At 36.3% G+C, this 23087-nt stretch overlaps 1 pseudogene; it reads right to left on the minus strand.

Moving 5' to 3' along the window:
- Positions 1-14330: 14330 nt before the first annotated feature.
- On the minus strand, positions 14331-17047 carry LOC131423877 (10 kDa heat shock protein, mitochondrial-like; annotated as a pseudogene).
- Positions 17048-23087: the final 6040 nt, after the last annotated feature.

Consider the following 23087-nt stretch of genomic DNA (forward strand, 5'->3'; position numbering starts at 1 on the left):
GAGAGAACTTCATCTCACTCTTCCACACATCGAAAATTTAGAAAATATTTGTATTCCAAACATATTTGAAGGCAAATCATCCCATTTATACAAAACCACATTGAATTACTTGACAAAGTAATGCTGGGCCATATTAATTAAATTTTTTATTGATTCTACTTTAAGATTATCTGTAACAGGAAGAAAACAAGCTGCTTTGACTAGTTAGATTTTTTTAGAGGTTCCTGAAAAACTAAAGTTTTACATATTTTCCTTTTGGTTTTCAAAACTACCCTCTCAAGGAAACAAAATTAAATATGATTCTATTTTTTTTATATGTGAAATATCTTATTACTTTACCCTGGGCATCTTTTATAAGTAAAATTTTCATCTGCTCACAAAATCTTCAACTCAAGGTAAAGCCACTTGCAAGAAGGGCACAAAAAGGGGACACAATGGCCAAGTGATCTGGACTTTTTATATTAATCTTCTTATCTCAGGCAGAGAAAGGGAGCAGGCCACATCAGAGTCATTTCCTCCCAGGCAACATTTTCATAATAAGGCAGTCCTGCTTGGCCACAAGGAAAAATGGCACCAGGGTAGATAATTACTGTGGTATCCAGTGGGTAATTACAGGACTCCTGTACTTCAACCAGAATAGAACTCGTAATTATCTCAAAAAACCGACTTTATAAAATCAGAAACAGCTACCCAAGAAATTACACAAAGTGGTAAAATCTTACACTATTGAGATGTGAAAGAGATGCAAAGCATTTTTGTAACAGAAAAATAGAGGATCTAGAGACTCTACTGGTGCTTCTTAGCATGTGGCACCATTCAGCCTACTTTGGGTAAGTTTTGTTGTACTTCAATTTATTTGATGAATATGTCTAAAATCTTAACCAGTCTTATTTCCTTCTTTAAAAAAGTCCTGAAGGTAATATTGTTAAAATTTGACCTTTTGTTTGGTACATTCTTTTTCTCCCATTCTACTTTTTACTGTATCAGTTAAGAAAAATAGAAAAGAAAACCATCAATCTTCAGGCAGCCAACAAGTTATTTGTTCAAAAATGAACCAAATTAGGTATATGAATAGTGAAAGCTTCCTTAGCTGGACAAATGTTGTTATCACACCTAATAGGAACATCCCTGGTGTAATTGCTTGTTGGCTTTAATTGGCAAAATATATGAAGCTGAGTAATGTGGAAAAGTTCAACATTGGTGCCATTACTTGAACACCTACTGTGTGTCACACATAGTAGTAGACTTTTTAACACATAACTGAAGTCACAAATCTGTGATTAGATACTATTTCTCTATATTTCAGAGGACAGAACTAAAACTCAGGGATGAAGTGCTTACCCCAATCCCTGTTTCTCAAGGGGTAGCTTATAGCTTATCAGCATGGGCATTTTTAGGAGCTTATTTGGAATAGGATTTCATAAAAACTAATCTTGGGACCCACTACATAACTTTTGAGCTATCGTCCACGTTTAAACGAGATTCCCCAGGTAATGTCTTTTAATTTTGAGAAGTCTATGTTAGTGATTAAGACTAAACCAAACTCAGGCATGACTGTCTCCAAAGCCTGTGGCCAAGCCACTTTAAAAGAACCACCTTGATGATGTCAGCATTCCTGCCTTCTAGCCTCCCAGCATGAGCTTCTTAGAAGAGTACCAGGTACCTGGTAAGTCTCCATCAGCTCCCAGGAGTTTGAGAACCTTGCTTTAGCCATCTGAGTCAACTTTGCATCTCTACTGGCCCTCACGTCCTAGGTGCAAGCCTCCATCCTTTGGAAATGGAAAGGAACAAGTGGTTTTCATCCCAAATCCTGCTGCCCAGTATGCATCTGGTAAGGAGAGATAAGCATCCATGGACCTTCAGAAGCCTGAGAGGAACATGGCAGCTTACCATTTTTAGAATGTTAGTTTTATTCTGCTTTTCCTTTTTGCTTCCCCTTTCATCATGATTCAGTGGGAACTGAATCACTGCACATGCAAATGGCTATAATTGCTTAGGAAATGTAAATAAAGAGCTATAATCACTCAAACTAAATGGTGGAAAACCAATTTTATGAGGAGAAACCTCTCTATTTGCATGAAAATTTTGATTTCTCTAATGACCTCAACTTTTTATATCTTTTTATATCATATGAACAGTAACTATCATTGAATTTGATTAGTTGTGAAAAAATGGTGAAATTTGGAGAAATAAAATAACTTATCAGACCTAAAGGCCCACCAGATAATCTTAGTCTTTGAAGAGTCATTTGCAATATAACCTTTGGAAATGTTAGTTTCCTGCTCTATCCTCTCCTCTGAAAGTAGAATAATTTGTTAGCCAAGAGGGATGTATTGAAGCATGTCTATCATGAAAAGGCCAAATTAAATACAAGTAAAGTATTTAGAACCTTTCTTTGTTAAAGTAAAATTAGCCAAAGTGGAAGTGAAACTGTGTTATATGGCATTCAGAACAGAAAATGTCACTGGTTAAGGGGGGAAACAATCCATGTGTTAGAGGAACAAGCATATAATATAAAAATGAAAATTTTCTTGTATATTTATTGATAAAATTTTAGGGAATTATTTGATGACAACCCACTGAATGAATAAATTATATAAAAAATACTGTATATCCAATATGGAACAATGTGTAGAGTAATTACATAGAATCTAAAACTCAAAACAGACATTGTAGTTGAGAGACTGAGAATACTGAATATAAATATAAATGGGACATGGGAAATACATTTTAATACCCTGAACTTATTTGAAATGAAGTTATCTTTAGTTAATGTTTTCTTTTTCAGCATAATTCTCCAAATCCCACACCTACAAATGATGTCTATCAACTCTTCAAGGCTGAAGTTATGACAACTTTTAAATTATACCAACCACCTACATGCATGGGATTTGAAATGAAGTCTGGATCCTCTGTGGAAAACAATAAATTTACAATATATCTCATGACCTTTGATGCAAGTATCTAAGAGAAAGATATGTAAATCTCCATTTATGCCAGGATTGGACATTTATGATGTACTAGTCAGGGTTTGTTCAAGAAATAAAACCCAGAGAATATAATAGGATGTATATTCACACACACATGCATATACAGAGAGATTTATTGTAAGGAATTTTTCACATAACATGGAGAGTAATACATCCCAAATTCTAAAGGTGAGTTGACAAACTAGACACCCAAGAGAGCTGATAATGTAGTTCAAATTGAGTCCAAAGGCTTGAAAATCAGGAAAGACACTGGTATATTTCTAATCTGAAGTCAGTAGACACAAGGCCCAGAGAAAACCAATATTTCAGTTTGAGTTTGAAAACAAGGAAAATATGATAAGCCAGTTTGAAGACAGAGGGACAAGAAAAAAATTCTTTTGGAGAGCATCAACTTCTTTGGTTCTATTCAGGCTTTTTGACTAGTTTGATGAGCTACTCACATGAAGACGGGCAAGATACTTGACTCAGTCTACCAACTCAAATGTTAATTTCATCCAAATAATTGCCCCACAGAAATACCCAGCATAGTACTTGGTCAAATAATTGAATGCCCTATGATCGAGTCAAATTGACACTATAAATTAACTGAATTCTTGGAAAATGCCCAACCACATACTTTGAGAATACCTGTGGGAGGAGACTTGGCTCTATGTGAGTGAAGTCAGTTACAGATGACGTCAACAGTGCAATTTTAGTAGCAGCAAAAGTTAGCCAATAGATTGAAATAAAAGATGGGACAACTTTAATACTGGATCAAGGAATTATGGGTGTCAACTAAACTAAAATTATATCAAGAGTAATGTTATCTTGAAAGCCATTATATATATATATATATATATATATATATATATATATATAGAGAGAGAGAGAGAGAGAGAGAGAGAGAGAGAGTGTCACTCAGTCCTAGTTAATAGCATCACCTTACTGACTGAAAGATAATGTTAAAATTGACAATGCATAGTATTTGGATCATATTTAAAGGCTAAGACTTGTGGGCTGGCATTGCTACTGCTCTCTAAATCTCAGTTCTTGTCTTCTTGACATACTAGTACAGCATTTCCAACTTCCCTTGCCTTTAGGTGGGTCTAGCCAATGAAATGTGTGCAGAAGATATGTGTGCTTTCCCAGGCTGAGGATTTTAAGAGAATGGTCTTAAACATTCCTCCACACATTGAGCTCTCCTCTTTTGCCTCTGAATCCAGAGCTCTGGTGGAGGCCCACGGCTCAAGGGCATCCAGGGTACTGCTGCCCTGTAAAATTCTCTGTGATGATGGAAATGCTGTAGACCTACTTTGCCCCAACAGTAGCCAGCCATATGGAATTTGAAATGTGACTATGAGGACCAAGGAACTAGACTTTTAATTTTTTAAAATTTTAATTAAATAGCTACACAAGGCTATTGGCTATTCTATCTGGCAGATTAGCTCTAGAGGACAGAAAAGCCACTCCACAGAAAAGATTGGATCACTCAATGACATATGGAGGAAAGCATACCCCCAAAGCATGTGTTAAACGTCAATTTGAGTAATAAATAAGCTCTTATAATGCTAAGTCCTTAAGACTGGGGGGGTATTTGTTATAGCACTGAGCATACCCTGACACATTGCCTCAATATAGGTTGAGTTATTCTTTTATTAATTCAACAAACATTTATCAAGGTCTGACTACGTGTTAAACACTTAACTACTCAGAGCAAACAGCATGCTATCATTTTCTGTCAATTCCTGATGTCTTTCAAGTCCCATGGGGGTGAGGAACTGTGAAACTGGGAAATCCAGTATGCCAGTGAGTGATGAGCAAGCTTGCCTTTTGCCTGAGTAGAGAATCACCTCGCCTCTCAAGGTTGTTCACTGAAAAACCAATGTGCACAATGGCTTAGCTAAAGGGCCGGCAAGGACCTGTATTGATGGCATACCCACCAAGAATGCATAGACACACAGAGCCTGTGGCTGGTTGCCTTCCCGAGGACTCACAGCATTACTGATTTATAAATGAGAGTAATAAAGCCCACATAGTTTTCATAATCACCCAAAGACATGTACCTAGGAGATTGTGAGGCCATAATGGGAACCCAGGTCTCTGACTCAAAAGTAGGTAAATTTTTCCAATAAAACAACTCCCTCATCAGAAAATTCCCTGTATATTTTACTAATTTTGTCAACAAAACAAAGGGACATGAAATTCCTAATATATTATTGGGAAGATTTTAGAATATAAACCACTGAAATATAACAGATGTTAAAAAGTTAAGGCACTATAATGCTTTACATTAACTCATCCCACTTAAATTCTATTTTAAGATCAAATCATAAGAAATGTGAGTTCACTGAAAGAAGGAGACTCCTGAAATCAGAACATAACCAATAATACATGTAAAGAACAAAGACAAAACAAATATCTGCAGATTACATGCACTCAATGTTTTCCTCTTTCATTTTGTAAAAACATCAATAAAAGTTCTAGCAACCATTTGATAAAAATAATTTGATGAAACTCCAACAAACAAGGGTTCTTATTTTATTTTCAGGTATTACAAAATTTGTTTGGTAGCCCTCCCACATTTGAAGTTCAAAATACAAAATAAAGGTTTACTCTAGAATGGGAAATAAAATTTAATGTTATTTCAGTATCAATAAAGACAAAAATATGTCAAATATCTCCCAAAGTGACCTATTCACTTCTAGAATCTTTCCCCATCTGCAAGGAGATGAAGAAATACTGTAACTATAAAAAAGAAAACAAAATAACTTGCAGAAAGGAAGCATCTTTCTGCATCACATTTTAGTTCAGAACATAGCAGAAATGAATTAAATATAAAGGGTAAATAAGGCAGAAATTATTAAAATTTAAAAATGTCTTCTCACTATACATCTTGTGAAGCAGTATTTTAGGAACTTCCTCAGTTAGTTTAAAGTAGCCTATGTTCACTAGCAACTTAGAAAAAGATCCTGAAGGAATCAGCAGGACACTCTTCAATGCTTTTGGCAATACTGTGTGGAAAAGGAGGACATTATAATTTTGAATTGCCAATGATTTAGAAGAATTGGACTCTGAATATAAAATGTTTTAGGAATACCAATTTATTGCATTTATGTTTTTCTCTCTATGTATGCCCAAGAGAGATATGTAACCAAAAAAATTAGCTAAATAGGACTAGAAACTATACTTTAAATAAGTACATAGTAAAAATTCAAATAAATGAGAAGGTATTGAGAAATGGAGCATTTTGGCATTTTTTCTTTCTTAATTGTACATGAAATCAGGATGCAGGTTGCAATGCATGGTATTTTAATTTTGATGAAAAATGGTCATAAGAGGATTTACCTCCTAGAATTGTACTAAGGATAAAATAGATGAAATGAAGCTTGATACATGTAGTACTAACCCAGTATTAGTTATTATTAGTGATTTTTCTTTGGAAAATAATATAAATTAAAGGGCTTAATAAAGTCATATCTTTTGTAATTTATTTTGCAATTCTGAGAACTCTTCAATTAATTTCACTATTGTGATAATTTTATGTCTATAAGGTCTTTGATATTTCTCCTTCTAAAAGGCAAAGCTAAATTCACCTCCTGTGCATGCTGGCTCTATTAGTGACTGGCTTCTATGGATAGAGTGCAGAATGACAAGCAGGGATATGAAGGACCAAGGCACTATGGCATTCTCCTTGTCCTCTCTCTCTCTCTCCTTTGGATCACTTGCTCTGGGAAACCTGCTGCCATCTCATGAAAGCATTCTGGCAATCCTTCAGAGAATCCATGTGGTGAGAAACTGAGTCTTCTTATCAACAGTGACCAAGCAACTGATGTTTTCTGCCAGTAGATCCATGAGTGTGCCATTTTGGAAACGAACCTTCCTGTCCCAGTTAAGCCTAAGATGACTGCAGCAGTCTTCTAACTATGTGAGAGATGTCAAGTCAAACCACCCACATACATTTCCCAAATTCCTGATTCTTAGAAACAGCATGAGGTAAAACGTGTTTATTTTTTTTTAAGCAGCTAAGTTTATAGGTAATTTGTTTCACAGCAATAAATTACTAATTCAATTGTTTTTATTTCCTTTCTATCAAAACAGTAGAAGGAGAAGTGACTGGCATCATTAAATTGACATTTATGTTTCAAGGAGGCTGACCAATTTTTACAGAGCTGCAGCTATGAAAATGGGTACTATTATTAAATCTTTCATTCAAGAAAACAAAGAGCATGTAAGTCTCACTCATTTTGAATGGAAGCCTAAATCTGCATGATTCTTCCTAGCAAAAACATAAAATACACTCTTTTAAAGCTGATATTCTATACAATTACTAAAAGATCTACAATTTATAAAGCAATAATTCCATCAATCCTTTCCAAAAATCTCAAGCTGCCCTCCAAAACATTCATTAAGCTCCATTATTGATTTTATAATCTTGGCTTTGCACATTTCTCAGTCCCCCCCCCCTTTGAAATGAATGTTACTAATAATGGGAAAAGTCAGAGCTAACACTATACTCTCTCTTCTCTCCTTTCCAACCAAGGCCTGCACCAGGCTGCCTCAAGTAGTTGTTGCATATCTATCACTTCCTACCCTCAACATTTTTAAGCCAACGAAATGCTTAAGGTGACAGTGAGGACAATGAAGTCAGTGAAACCTATGTACCCATCATCACTTCTGAAATCTGTTATGGCTCAATCTCAAAAATAAAAACCCTACATCCATGAGTAGTAAATAGAAGAATGTAGACTAGAGGGCATGGTCTAAGCACTGTTATCTCATACATTTGTTGCTGTCATGTGACCCCTCTCTTCCTTGCTATCTGTTATGGCTTGGATATGAGGTGCCCCCCAAAAGCTCCTGTGATAATACAGGAATGTTACCAAGTGAAATGAGTGGATTGTGAGAACTGCAATTTAATTGGTCCATTCTAGTATGAATGAACTAACTAGGTGGTAACTGTAGGCAGGTGGGCTATAGCTGAAGAAGGTAGATCACTGGAGGTATACCCTAAAAAGTTTCATCTTCCTTTTGATCCCTTCCCCCTCTTCTCTTTCACTCTTCTTCCTGGCCACCACAAGATGAGAAGTACTCTTCTACTATACCCTTCTGCCATGATGTTGTGCCTCACCTTGGGCCTAAAGCATTGGATTTCAGCCTACCATACACTAAGCCTCTGAAACAATAAACCAAAATAAACTTTGCCATCTCTAAGTTGTTCTTGCTGATTATTTTAGTCACAAGGTCAACAAAGCTGAGTAACACCGAACTTGGAACCAGGAAGTGGGATCATTGCTGTGACTAAGCCCTTTGGAGAGAACGTATTACCATCATGTGTCCTAGACACTCTCCATGGAATTATAAGACCTGTTTTCCCAGTTCAATTTTTAGTCTTGTTTTGGTCCCATCCTTTCTTTCTATGCCCCTATTCCTCCCTTTTGGAATGAGAATTTTTACTGTATGCCACTATATGTTGGATTTGTGTAACTTGCTTTGGATCTTTATGGGGTCTCACAGCCAAGAGTTTGTCTTGAGTCTCATGTGAGATAGATTTGTACTTTAGGGCAATTATGGACCTGTTAAGACTATGAGACTCTTGGAGATGAACCAATGAATTTTGCATTGTGAGACAGACATTTGGGGGACAGAGACAGAAATGTTATGGTTTGAACATGTAGTATCTCTCCCAAATCTCCTGTTTTAATGCAAGAATATTCAGAGGTAAAACGACAATGAGTGCTGAAACCTAATCAGTTCATCTTAGTTTGCACAGACTAACTAGGTGATATCTGTAGGCAGATGGGGAAAGTCTGCAGGAGATGGGTCATTGCTAGTGTATCCTAGAAGGATTCGTCTTCACCATGGCCCCTTCTGTCTCCCCCTTCTTTTTCTGCTTCCCCAGCCAACATGTTATGAACAGCTTTCCTCTGCCACACCCTTCTGCCATGATGTTCTGCCACATCTTCGACCTGGAGCAATGGAGTGGGCCAATGTGTGCTAAACCTCTGAAACCATGAGCCAAAACAAACTTTCCCTTCTCTAAGTTGTTCTTGTCTGCTATTTTGGTGACAGCAATGCAACACTAACACACTATCTGATTTTCAACTGACAGAAATGAACTTAGAGATGATCCTTCAGCCAAAATCTACTGAACTTGAAATCACAACTTGAAAACACAATACCCAAGTGGCAAGAATGTAATGTTTAGGGCTGGTTTCCAGGAATCTGGATGAGAGATTGCGATCTAAGTCACTTGTAAAATGAGGACAGAGAAGTAGGTATTAAAAGATTTCATAACGGGGCTGTTAGAACTCTATGAAAAGATACTAACAGTCATAATATACACAGTTTTTCATTCTGCTTTTTAAAATATTTAAACAGCAAATCTTGTAGGCTTTCCATTTTTGCCCCCATTCTTTTATTATGATTTTTAAAATTTGCTCTAATTAGTTATACATGATAGTGGAATGCATTTTGACATATCATACAAAAATGAAGTACAACTTCTCATTCTTCTGTTTGTACTTGATATAGAGTTACACAAGTCATGTAATAATATATGCACATAGGTAATAATATTGAATTCATTCTACTATCCTTGCCCTCATTCTTTTTGATGACTTTAAATCATTCTATGAAATTAATGTATCTCCACTTAATCAGCATATTTCATTTGAAGATTTGATATTCCAAGTTTGGTCCATGAACTAGCAACTTCAGGATCACATGAGAGTTTATTAGAAATTCAGAAACTTCATTTAAATATTTCCAGGTGACTCATACAATGAATGGAGAAGGGCTGACAGAAATAACAGTAGAGCATGCCAGTGACCTCATCTGAAAGAATTCAGAATGTTAATATTGTATACATATCTATAAAAGCCTACATTTTAAATAAATATTCTCCTGTGTAATATGACTAAAACAGTCTTAGTATATAAGAAATTCAATGACCTTATAACATGGCTATAGAATTGAACTCAAGTTAGCGAAAAATGGTTAAGAGATAATTACTGAAATTTCTTTGCTAAAATGTCTTCAACTGAGTCTGTGTGTCAGCTTGAAAATGTTTCCCCTCAAGGATTTCACTGAGTCACTTGTAAATGGTCTATAAATTATAAACATCTTATGTGTTTACACAATTCCATACACCTAAGCATGCAAAACACTGTCAAGCACAGGTGAGAAAAGTAACACAAAATAAATAAGTTACGTGAAGCCTGTTCACTTTGCTTTAAACATTAAAAGTCTCTGTTAACACAAACAGGTGACCATGGCAACCTTTGTTGGCTAGGCATGGAATATTAAAGTTAAAACAAACTACAGCAGTCCTATATGCTTCAAAAGAGCTATGCATATTCAAGTAACTCCCATTTTCACAAATCTTGTGTTATTTTTAAGGAATTCATCCTTTTATCAAAGTTACCAAATTTTCAGGCATAAAGTTTTTCATAAATTTTTATATCTTTTTAAAGTCAAGTGAATCAATAGTTATGGACCTCTTTCATTTCTGATATTATAATTTGTGTCTTTCTTTTCTTTCTTTGTTCACCTGGCTAGAGGTTTCTATGTGACTTTTTTTGTTGTTTTTTGGTTTTTTATTTTTGGTACTGGAGATTTAACCAGAGACATTTTACCACTGAACTACATCCTCAGTCATTTTTAGTTTTTCTTAGTTTGAAACAGGCTCTCCCTAAGTTTCTGAGGCTGGCCTTGAAGTTGCAATTCTCCTGTCTCAGCCTCCCAAGTCACTTACATGTAACTTTTAAAGGAAAAAAACAATAATAACTTTTTAAATTTTGTTGCTACTTTCACTCAGATGTTTTACTGAAAAGATCTCCTTTTCAACATGAAATATGAACTCTGAAATAAATAATTATAAATTTCTGTGCTCTAATTAATAAAAATTATAGATAGGAAAAGCGAAAATTAAGATATAAACTTGCTTTCTTAATATTTTTGTGATATAATCATATCATTCAGTGTTGTCATGGAGAGAAGAACACATGTATATGAAAATCTCTCATGCTCATATAAAATAGAATAATTACCAAATGTTTACAACATCTATGTAAGCTATTTATTTGAGGGTTTATTATCATATCAATAGCCTTTCAAATAATATCCAATAGCATAATATTCCAAAAATAAAGTGCCTATTTGAATATCAGCCACCAATCCAATGTGAACATAAGTGTATAGCCTGGGAAAATGGCAAACTAGTGGTAATTTTAGTAGGCATTTCAAACTTTTTTAACCTTGACTGATTTAATTCATACCAATACACTGTCATTAAATTCCTGGAAATTTTTATACACATTTCTATCATTCATGCCACATCTGTTAGTTTGTATTCTTTCAGTATCAAGATAGAGAAAATGGACCAAAGATGACTAGAATTACAAACACCTTTTATTATCTACTTTATAAGAAATATGGTAGTTGTTGGATCTAGAGGTGAGTCTGTGGCTCTAGGAAACTCTGGCTCTTTCCATCTTTCTACTCTGTTGCCTTTCATATTGTTAAATATGTTGCCCTGGGATGTCAAAATGGCTACTGAAATTACATGAAAAACATCCTGAGATAACAGCACCTGAGGCAAGAAAGGCTATCCTTGCACAGATGATGCCCTTTTTGAGGGAGGAAAAAATGTTCTCAGGAGCACTTAGAGGGCTTCTCTAAGTGGCTACAGATCAGTAGCCAAAACGTGGTCACATGCTCTCTCCTCAAATGGTCATTGGCAAAAAGGCCTGAGATTGATACCCTGCTCTCAAAAAAAGTGAGGCTCTCTTCACAAGGAAGGAAGGAGAAAACTGCTGGGTGGGCAACCAGTAGTGCATAAATCATCCTCTCTTACTAGTAGCAAAATCTGAAAAGGAGAGTTCCTTAGACAAGATTAGTGTGTGTGTGTGTGTGTGTGTGTGTGTTTGTAAAACAGAAGTAAAATTTAAAACAGATAATTTGTTACACTAGCATCCTGCACTGGTGGAAGCAAGTCAAATGGCTGTTTTGGTCATTTTAAATGTAGAAGGAAAAGTTTAGATATGAGTAGTTTGGAATTTCATTTTTTTTTTACCTAACAACCAACAGAAGAGATAGAAGTAAGTTGTAGAACAGTGCATTAGATTGTCCAGAAGAAACCTAAGGTGGAATGTCTGCTTTCAGGTAACAATTTAAGTTCTTTAAATTCTTCCTCCATCATTCTGTTGGGTCACCAATTCATATAGTTTTCCAATCAGTATTTTAACTCTTTTCTCTCGGGACTAAATTATTTGAAGGATATCCTATCATTTTTTTCCATTTCTCATGCCCTATCATTGGAATTTTTAAATTTTTATTTATTTATTTTTCTATATGACAGCGGATGCATTACAATTCTTACTACACATATAGAGCACAATTTTTCGTATCTCTGGTTGTATACAAAGTATATTCACACAATTCGTGTATTCATACCTGTACTTTGGATAATAATTATCACCATCATTAATAACCCCATACCCCGCCTTTCCCTTCCAACCCTTCTGCCCTATCTAGAGTTCGTCTATTCCTCCCATGTTCCCACTTCCTATCCCACTATGAATCAGCCTCCTTATATCAAAGAAAACATTCGGCATTTGTTTTTTTTGGGTGTCTTTGGGAAGAAATTCTATCTTCAATTCTAACCAAATATATTTCTGTAGAATCATCCAAGGGAAAGTCTTGAATTTTCCAGAATGTGAAGTCTTATATGTGGCATCTGACAGATTTTGATTATATATTTATGGCAGATAAAAAAAGGGAGAGAGGGAAAGATTAAACCTTCTGGGAGAGAGTTGGCTGTGCATTATCACTTTGAAGTTGAAAATTCTACTAAATATAGGTTGTTATTCTTAGAATTTTAAATAAAAAACAACTTTTGATTAAAAAATAATAATAAAAATTAAAACATGAAAAAGATAGTTCCACCAGAAAATTCTCTATAGAATGCTTTTCCACTAGCAATGGACGTCTAAAAAATCCTACGTCTAATAATATCCATGGCTTGCTTAGATGATTAATGTTCCTATTCATCAAATCAATGATATAGGCTAAATGGTACAAGATTCACAGTTTGTATAAGATGCCTTTAAAAAAAAGTGAATCATCTAATGAATGCACTATGTCCTAAGTCAACAAAAAACTGATAATGTGACTCTCAGAAATAAATCCTCTTTAACCCAGAAATCCTAGAGTAAGAATATACATGAATCTTAGCCTTTAAAAAAATCTTGGATTCACACACACAAAAAAAAATATTTTTCAACACCACTAGGCCTCTTTACTCTGTTTTACTATTTTAAACCCAACTACATAAACCAATAAAGTGTTATTTCTTTATAAACAAAACTAAGGTTTATAAACATGAAGTAACTAATTCAAGATTATTAATAATATTGAAGCAAAGTTTCAAACCTACCTGGATGCATACTGTAATCCTAGCAATTCAAGAGGCTGAGGCAGGAGGATCACAAGTTCAAAACCAGCCTCTGCAACTTAGTGAAGCCCTAAACAACTTATCAAGACCCTGTCTCAAAATAAAAAACAAAAAGGGCTGGGGATGTGGCTCAGTGGTTAAGCACCCCTGGATTCAATGACTGGTACAAAAAAAAAAAAAAAAAAAAGCTTTCAAACCTAGGATTCTGGCTACCACCATTTACCCTGATTGCATTTGTGTATTTGTAAATGTAACAATAACTAGATCAATATTTTCCCAAATATCTTGGTGAGATGGTAACAGATCTTTGTAACAAACTAACCCAAAACTGTATTATGGTTCTGTCTAAGAATAAAAGATTACCAGAACTATCAATAAACAGATCAACTATATCACTTAAAAAACTACTCAAAGCTGTGTCTGTTCACTTACCAGTCAAGCACTCACACACACTGAAGAAATTTGCTGAATAACTGGTTTATTCAGGGAGAGAAGCTAGAGAGTCTGAATTCTAGAAAGGGGTATTCATGATAGCAGTAATCATTAAGCAGGAAATCCAGTACTCTACATATGAGGAAATGATTCCCCCTGTCTGCATAGAGAAGTTAAAACAAAGTCCATGTTGATGGGTCATGAAAATCTTCAATCTCTAGTAAGTGTCTGCCTTCCCCTCAACAATTCATTATTCTGTCCTCAGCCCTCCCTCCCTCCACTCATTTACATATTTTATTTGGAAATGTGTATAGCAGTACAGTGAAACTAAATTTTATAAACAATGGATGCCATTAGCTTAGACATCATTAGTTTACTATAAAATAGACATGGAAATTATTTACCTAATAATGAAAGATTTCAAATTTCGGGGGAATGGGCAGCTTCATATGATGCCATTTCAATAGTGATTTATTTCAGTCTACATGCTTTCCAAGAATGTCATCATCTCTAAATAAGAAATAATCCTTGTCATCTAGAGCTACTTTGGTGTCTCTGTGTTCAGATCGAATTTTACATGCAACTTTTACACTAACTGGTTGAATCTCTCCAGCATTTCCTTTTGAGAATCATCCCATAGTTTGTATTGTCACATAATAACACTTTCCTTGGGATTCTTGTGGAAGCATAATGCCTCCTTTGATTACAGTTAAGGCTGCACTTCTTGCAACCCACACTTGATCAAACAGGAGAAACTTTATAAACGCCTCCTCTCCCACAACTCCCACCCTCAAAGCTTTGACTCTGCACTCAGGCCAGGAGACAAGTTCATGATCTTTTATCACCTCAGCTTGACACTAGTTAGAGCTAATGTCAATGAAACACAGCAGTTAGTTTTTTTGCATCCTAAGCATGGGCTGTTACAGGTAGAGAAGATCAACTTTAGTGTGCAGTGTGTTATTTTATAACACAATAACAGTTTATTCATCAAACCATCCAAGGTGATTTCCAATGAGGCAATTGGATGGTGGCTTCAGTGTCATTCAGGAGCCCAGACTGATACAAGTTTTAGTCTCTTCAATCTGTGCTTCCAAAATTTCCCAGGGCATTATACTTTCCAGAGATATGAGTGGCACATATCGCCCCCACCAACACTTAATTGGATGAACCCAGCCACGTGAGCATACCTCTTTCTGGGATCAAGATAGGAGATTGATTCTCTCATGATTTTCATGGTCAAACAATGTCGATGTTCATAGCAGCACAATTCACAATAGCAAGACTGTGGAACTAACCTAGATGCCCTTCAATAGACGAATGGATAAAAAAAATGTGGCATTTATACACAATAGAGTATTACTCTGCATTAAAAAATGACAAAATCATAGAATTTACAGGGAAATGGATGGCATTAGAGCAGATTATGCTAAGTGAAGCTAGCCAATCCCTAAAAAACAAATGCCAAATGTCTTCTTTGATATAAGGAGGGTAACTAAGAACAGAGTAGGGACGAAGAGCATGAGAAGAAGATTAACATTAAACAGGGATGAGAGGTGGGAGGGAAAGGGAGAGAGAAGGGAAATTGCATGGAAATGGAAGGAGACCCTCAGGGTTATACAAAAGTACATACAAGAGAGAGTGAGGGGGGCTGGGGATGTGGCTCAAGCGGTAGCACGTCCGCCTGGCATGCGTGCGGCCCAGGTTCAATCCTCAGCACCACATACAAACAAAGATGTTGTGTCTGCCGAAAAAAACTAAAATAAATAAAGAGAGAGTTTAAAAAAAAAAAAAGAGGGAGTGAGGGGAAAGGGAAAAATAATACAAGGGGGAGAAATGAATGACAGTAGAGGGGGTAGAGAGAGAAGAGGGGAGGGGAGGGGAGGGGGGATAGTAGAGGATAGGAAAGGCAGAAGAACACAACAGACACTAGTATGGCAATATGTAAATCAATGGATGTGTAACTGATGTAATTCTGCAATCTGTATATGGGGTAAAAAAGGGGAGTTCATAACCCACTTGAATCAAAGTGTGAAATATGATATATCAAGAAATTTGTAATGTTTTGAACAACCAACAATAAAAAATTTAAAAAAAAAAGAAATAAAAATGCTTAGTTTCTCAAGCTTCCTGCTGCAGAACACTTAGCCTTTAATCTGATAATAAATCTTGTAATTTTTTTCAATGGGATATATAAATTTGCAGCATTACTCAAACTGATTTATCCATGGTACTCATTTTAGTCCATGGCACCATGATATAGACAAGATCAACTTTAGTGTGCATTGTGATCACCTGCTTATTAAAATACAAATCACTGAGTCCTATCTCTGGAGTTTTTAACTTAGTGGATCCAAGCCAAAGCCTGAGAATTTGCATTTTGGATAATCTCAGATAATGCTAATGCTACTGGTCCCAGAGCCACACTTTGAGACATGTGGTTTTATGAGATTATTTGAAAGATGAATCCAAAGTGATGGGAGTGAATACAGCTGCCTATTGGCTGCAAGTACTAAGTTGCCACTGCTACCATAGCCTCTGTTGCTTTCCAAAGCCCAGCCTTCTTACCTGGGAGAAACCACAATTCTAGTGTATGTGTTATAGAATTTCACTCATTTAAAAGAAGTATTTGATACTGAGTCAATTCTGTATCTAGAGAGACTGAGAATGAAATGCAAGTCAAGCTATCTGGAATTGATAGCTTTTTCTTAGCATAGTGAAAAAATCCTCTAACACTATTTATTCTTCTTTCTATCCTATAACATTTACTAAGCATGCCTTAATAAATAAGAAAAAGTGGCTTCATTCTCAAAGATCTCAGTCTTCTTCAGAAGCAAATGGAGAGATGTGTCTTGGGATAGACAAAAGACCTGTATTCCAGCATAGCCCCAAGGGTGTTGTATCAGAGGAAGCTTCCTCTAGCAGGCAAAGTGCTCATGTCTTAGCATATACCATTCTACTTGCATCCCGTACTGAAGCTTTCCTTCAAAACCCAATGGATAAATATTTAATTTTGAGACAGATGATTTTGCATGGATTTTATCTTATTAATATTTCCCCCTTGGATTTTTAACTTTTTAAATGTAAATAATTAAGATTTATTTAATTATTTCCCCGTTAGATTCTTTTGACTTTTCTGACTCCAATTTTCAAAGCCTAAATTTGTCACTTTTTGACAGTTAACAAAATACGTCATTTAGCCACCAAAGAACTTTACACATCCTCCACCTAAAATTCTCTTCATTCTGCCTCACGTCAGGCCTTCTGAAAGCAGGTATTGTAGCCTTCCAGCCTTGTTCTTTATAGTAGGTGCTCAGCACATATCATGGAATCTAATTATTGTCTATAACCTGGATGAAAACTTAAGATGCAATAAATACTAATGAGATGACCTTAATGAGTATAAAGCTACATGAATATATCAGAAGCCCAAATTTTTCCTACATGATTTCATTTTAAAGTGGATATCCACAAATACATGAGGATGCCTCTAGAGTTGAATAATTTGGAAGGAAATTGCATGATAAAACGTTACTGTCATATACTCTGAACCTGACAGCACATGAACACTGAACCCAAACCCAAATATGACTGAGAATTCACTTAACAAATGGAAGTTGGGTGGTACCCATGGCTAAAATAATGTGCACACACTTGTCCTATAAGTCACATTCTGACATCAAGTTATCAAATGGAAGATGAGAGCTTTATTCTCACTTTCCAACTCTAGAATGTTCTATATAGAAAATAATCTTGAATTCAAAACCATGTGGAGAAAAAAAGTAATATTATTACTTATAATTTATATCTGTATAGTTGTTAGATAACTTTTTAGCTCTATTTGAAACTCAAGAATCTACTGAAATATTGAGTTATTCTGGAAAAGATTCTAGTTCTTTAATTTAAAAATGCTTCTTCTACAAATGAAGGTTTTGGGTTCTTCATCAGAGTGCTAGCTGCCAAGAGACCAAAGAACACAAAGACCAAATCAGCAACTGACAGTCCCATTTGGGAAGAATGTTTTTCTTTAGAAAATGATTTTATAAATTCAGTGGTGGAGAAAGGAAGACAAAGTCCATAAAGTTGACACTAATCTGCCCTTCTGGGAGTTGCAGATTATAAGAATGAAGTTTAAGTCTGGTTTTCCAATTATCTGTTAATAGTCAAGCAAAGTGGCGCCTGCCAGGTAGGGGAACTGTGACCACGGACAGAAAAGGCCCAGTGGCCCGCGGCGGGACAGAGCTTCCAATCACTCCTGCAAGGTAGGCGGGCCTGCGACCCACCGGTAGAAGAGGAGCACCGGCCTGCTGAGAGGCAGAGCTGCCCCCTCCCCCCCGCGCCTGCAAGGTAGACGGAACTGTGACCACCATCAGAACAGGCCAGACCTGCAACCGAGAGACAGAACAGGCCCAGTGGCCTGAGGAAGGGTAGAGTCGCCCCCCCGCCCCGCGCGCCTGCAAGTTAGGCGGACCTGCGACCCACTGGCAGTACAGCCCCAGAGGCCTGCAGAGGGGCAGTGCCGCTGCCTGCGCCTGCAAAGTAGACAGAACTGTGACCACCGACAGAACAAGCCTAGCGGCCCGCAGAGGGACAGAGCCGCCGCCCACGCCTGCGAGGGCGACTTTGCAACTATACAAGACCAATATAAATATATAGGGGGAAAATTCAATAGCACAACAGTTTCACCAAGTAGAAAGGAACGCGAACAGTATAAAGAGACAAGGAAAGAAAGGACCACAAGCATTGCAGGTCAACTCAACGTTAGAAGAGGTAATAGCTGCAGCAGATGGAATGTCAGATAAAGAATTCAGGATATACATGCTTCAGATGATCTGGAGTCTCAAGGAAGACATCAGACAGCAAAATTAGACAATGAAAGATCACTTCAACAATGAATTACATAAACAAATCCAAGAAGCAAAAGATCAACTATACAGGGAAATAGAGGTTATAAAAAACAAACAAACAGAAATCCTAGAAATGCAGGAAGCAATAAGCCAACTTAAAAACTCAATTGAGAATACTACCAGCAGAGTAGAACACGTAGAAGACAGAACATCAGACAATGAAGATAAAGTATTTCAACTTGAAAAGAACATAGACAGCTCAGCAAGACTGTTAAGAAACCATGAGCAGAACATCCAAGAAATATGGGATAACATCAAGAGACCAAATTTAAGAGTCATTGGGATACAGGAAGGGACAGAGTTTCAAACCAAAGGAATGAGCAATCTATTCAATGAAATAATACGAGAAAACTTCCCAGACTTGAAGAATGAGACAGAATCCCAAATCCTAGAAGCCTACAGGACGCCGAATGTGCAAAATCATAAGAGACCCACACCTAGACACATTATAATGAAGATGCCCAACATACAGAATAAGGAGAGAATTTTAAAAGCTACAAGAGAAAGGAAGCAGATCACATTTAGGGGTAAGCCAATCAGGATAACAGCTGATCTTTCAACACAGACTCTGAAAGCTAGAAGATCCTGGAATAACATATTTCAAACACTGAAAGAAAATGGGTTCCAACCAAGAATTGTGTTTCCAGCGAAATTAAGCTTCAGGATGGAAGATGAAATTAAAACCTTCCACGATAAACAAAAGTTAAAAGAATTTGCAGCTAGAAAACCATCTCTTCAAAACATCCTTGGCAAAACATTACAGGAAGAGGAAATGGAAAATAACAATGAAAACCAACAGTGGGAGGTAGGACACTAAAGGGGGGAAAATAATCAAAGAGGAAAACAAACCATGTTTAGTAACATAATTAAACAAATATGGCTGGAAGAACAACCCATATCTCAATAATAACCCTAAATGTTAATGGCTTAAACTCACCAATTAAGAGACACAGGCTAGTAGAATGGATCACAAAACAAGACCCAACAATATGCTGCCTACAGGAGATGCATTTGATAGGAAAAGACATACATAGGCTGAAGGTGAAAGATTGGGAAAAATCATATCACTCATATGGACTTCGGAAACAAGCAGGAGTATCCATACTCATATCAAATAAAATAGATTTCAAGCCAAAGTTAATCAAAAGGGATAAAGAGGGACACTACATACTGCTCAAGGGAACCATACACCAACAAGACATAACAATCATAAATATATATGCCCCAAACAATGGTGCAGCTATGTTCATCAAACAAACTCTTCTCAAGTTCAAGAGTCTAATAGACCACCATACAATAATCATGGGAGACTTCAACACACCTCTATCACCACTGGACAGATCTTCCAAACAAAAGTTGAATAAGGAAACTATAGAACTCAATAACACAATTAATAACCTAGACTTAATTGACATATATAGAATATACCACCCAACATCAAGCAGTTACACTTTTTTCTCAGCAGCACATGGATCCTTCTCAAAAATAGATCATATATTATGTCACAGGGAAACTCTTAGACAATATAAAGGAGTAGAGATAATACCATGCATCCTATCTGATCATAATGGAATGGAACTGAAAATCAACGATAAAAGAAGGAAGGGAAAAGAATACATCACTTGGAGAATGAACAATAGGATACTGAATGATCAATGGGTTATAGAAGACATCAAGGAAGAAATTAAAAAATTCTTAGAGATTAATGAAAACACAGACACAACATATCGGAATCTATGGGACATATTGAAAGCAGTTCTAAGAGGAAAATTCATTGCTTGGAGTTCATTCCTTAAAAAAAGAAAAAACCAACAAATAAATGATCTCATATTTCATCTCAAAATCCTAGAAAAAGAAGAGCAAAACAACAGCAAAAGAAGTAGAAGGCAAGAAATAATTAAAATCAGAGCTGAAATTAATGAAATCGAAACAAAAGAAACAATTGAAAAAATTGACAAAACTAAAAGTTGGTTCTTTGAAAAAATAAACAAAATCGACAGACCCTTAGCCATGCTAGCGAAGAGAAGAAGAGAGAGAACTCAAATTACTAACATACGGGATGAAAGAGGCAATATCACAACAGACACTTCAGAAATACAGAAGATAATCAAAAATTATTTTGAGTCCTTATACTCCAATAAATTAGAAGATAGTGAAGGCATAGATAAATTTCTTAAGTCATATGATCTGCCCAGATTGAGTCAGGAGGATATAGACAACCTAAACAGACCAATATCAATTGAGGAAATAGAAGAAACCATCAAAAGACTACCAACTAAGAAAAGCCCAGGACCGGATGGGTATACAGCAGAGTTTTACAAAACCTTTAAAGAGGAACTAATACCAATACTTTCCAAGCTACTTCGGGAAATAGAAAAAGAGGGAGAACTTCCAAATTCATTCTACGAGGCCAACATCACCCTGATACCTAAACCAGACAAAGACACTTCAAAGAAAGAAAACTACAGACCAATATCTCTAATGAACCTAGATGCAAAAATCCTCAATAAAATTCTGGCGATTCGGATACAAAAACATATCAAAAAAATTGTGCACCGTGATCAAGTAGGATTCATCCCTGGGATGCAAGGCTGGTTCAATATACGGAAATCAATAAATGTTATTCACCACATCAATAGACTTAAAAATAAGAACCATATGATCATCTCGATAGATGCGGAAAAAGCATTCGACAAAGTACAGCATCCCTTTATGTTCAAAACTCTAGAAAAACTAGGGATAACAGGAACATACCTCAATATTGTAAAAGCAATCTATGCTAAGCCTCAGGCTAGCATCATTCTGAATGGAGAAAAATTGAAGGCATTCCCTCTAAAATCTGGAACAAGACAGGGATGCCCTCTCTCACCACTTCTGTTCAACATAGTTCTCGAAACACTGGCCAGAGCAATAAGCAGACGAAAGAAATTAAAGGCATAAAAATAGGAAAAGAAGAACTTAAATTATCACTATTTGCAGATGACATGATTCTATACCTAGCAGACCCAAAAGGGTCTACAAAGAAACTATTAGAGCTAATAAATGAATTCAGCAAAGTGGCAGGATATAAAATCAACACGCATAAATCAAAGGCATTCCTGTATATCAGCGACAAATCCTCTGAAATGGAAATGAGGACAACCACTCCATTCACAATATCTTCCAAAAAAATAAAATACTTGGGAATCAACCTAACAAAAGAGGTGAAAGAATTATACAATGAAAACTACAGAACCCTAAAGAGAGAAATAGAAGAAGATCTTAGAAGATGGAAAAATATACCCTGTTCATGGATAGGCAGAACTAACATCATCAAAATGGCGATATTACCAAAAGTTCTCTATAGGTTTAATGCAATGCCAATCAAAATCCCAACGGCATTTCTTGTAGAAATAGAGAAAGCAATCATGAAATTCATATGGAAAAACAAAAGACCCAGAATAGCAAAAACAATGCTAAGCAGGAAGTGTGAATCAGGCGGTATAGCGATACCAGACTTCAAACTATACTACAGAGCAATAGTAACAAAAACAGCATGGTACTGGTACCAAAACAGGCGGGTGGACCAATGGTACAGAATAGAGGACACAGAAACCAATCCACAAAACTACAACTACCTTATATTTGATAAAGGGGCTAAAAGCATGCAATGGAGGAAGGATAGCATCTTCAACAAATGGTGCTGGGAAAACTGGAAATCCATATGCAACAAAATGAAACTGAATCCCTTTCTCTCGCCATGCACAAAAGTGAATTCAAAATGGATCAAGGAGCTTGATATCAAATCAGAGACACGCCGTGTGATAGAAGAAAAAGTTGGCTACGATCTACATACTGTGGGGTCGGGCTCCAAATTCCTCAATAGGACACCCATAGCACAAAAGTTAATAACTAGAATCAACAAATGGGACTTACTCAAACTAAAAAGTTTTTTCTCAGCAAAAGATACAATAAGAGAGGTAAATAGAGAGCCTACATCCTGGGAACAAATCTTTACTCCTCACACTTCAGATAGAGCCCTAATATCCAGAGTATACAAAGAACTCAAAAAATTAGACAATAAGAGAACAAACAACCCAATCAACAAATGGGCCAAGGACCTGAACAGACACTTCTCAGAGGAGGACATACAATCAATCAACAAGTACATGAAAAAATGCTCACCATCTCTAGCAGTCAGAGAAATGCAAATCAAAACCACCCTAAGATACCATCTCACTCCAGTTAGATTGGCAGCCATTATGAAGTCAAACAACAACAAGTGCTGGCGAGGATGTGGGGAAAAGGGTACACTTGTACATTGCTGGTGGGACTGCAAATTGGTGCAGC

Source organism: Marmota monax, unplaced genomic scaffold (genome assembly GCF_021218885.2).
Source record: "Marmota monax isolate L192 unplaced genomic scaffold, Marmota_monax_Labrador192_F-V1.1 WCK01_AAM20220418_F8-fsc00012, whole genome shotgun sequence".
NCBI lineage: Eukaryota > Metazoa > Chordata > Mammalia > Rodentia > Sciuridae > Marmota > Marmota monax.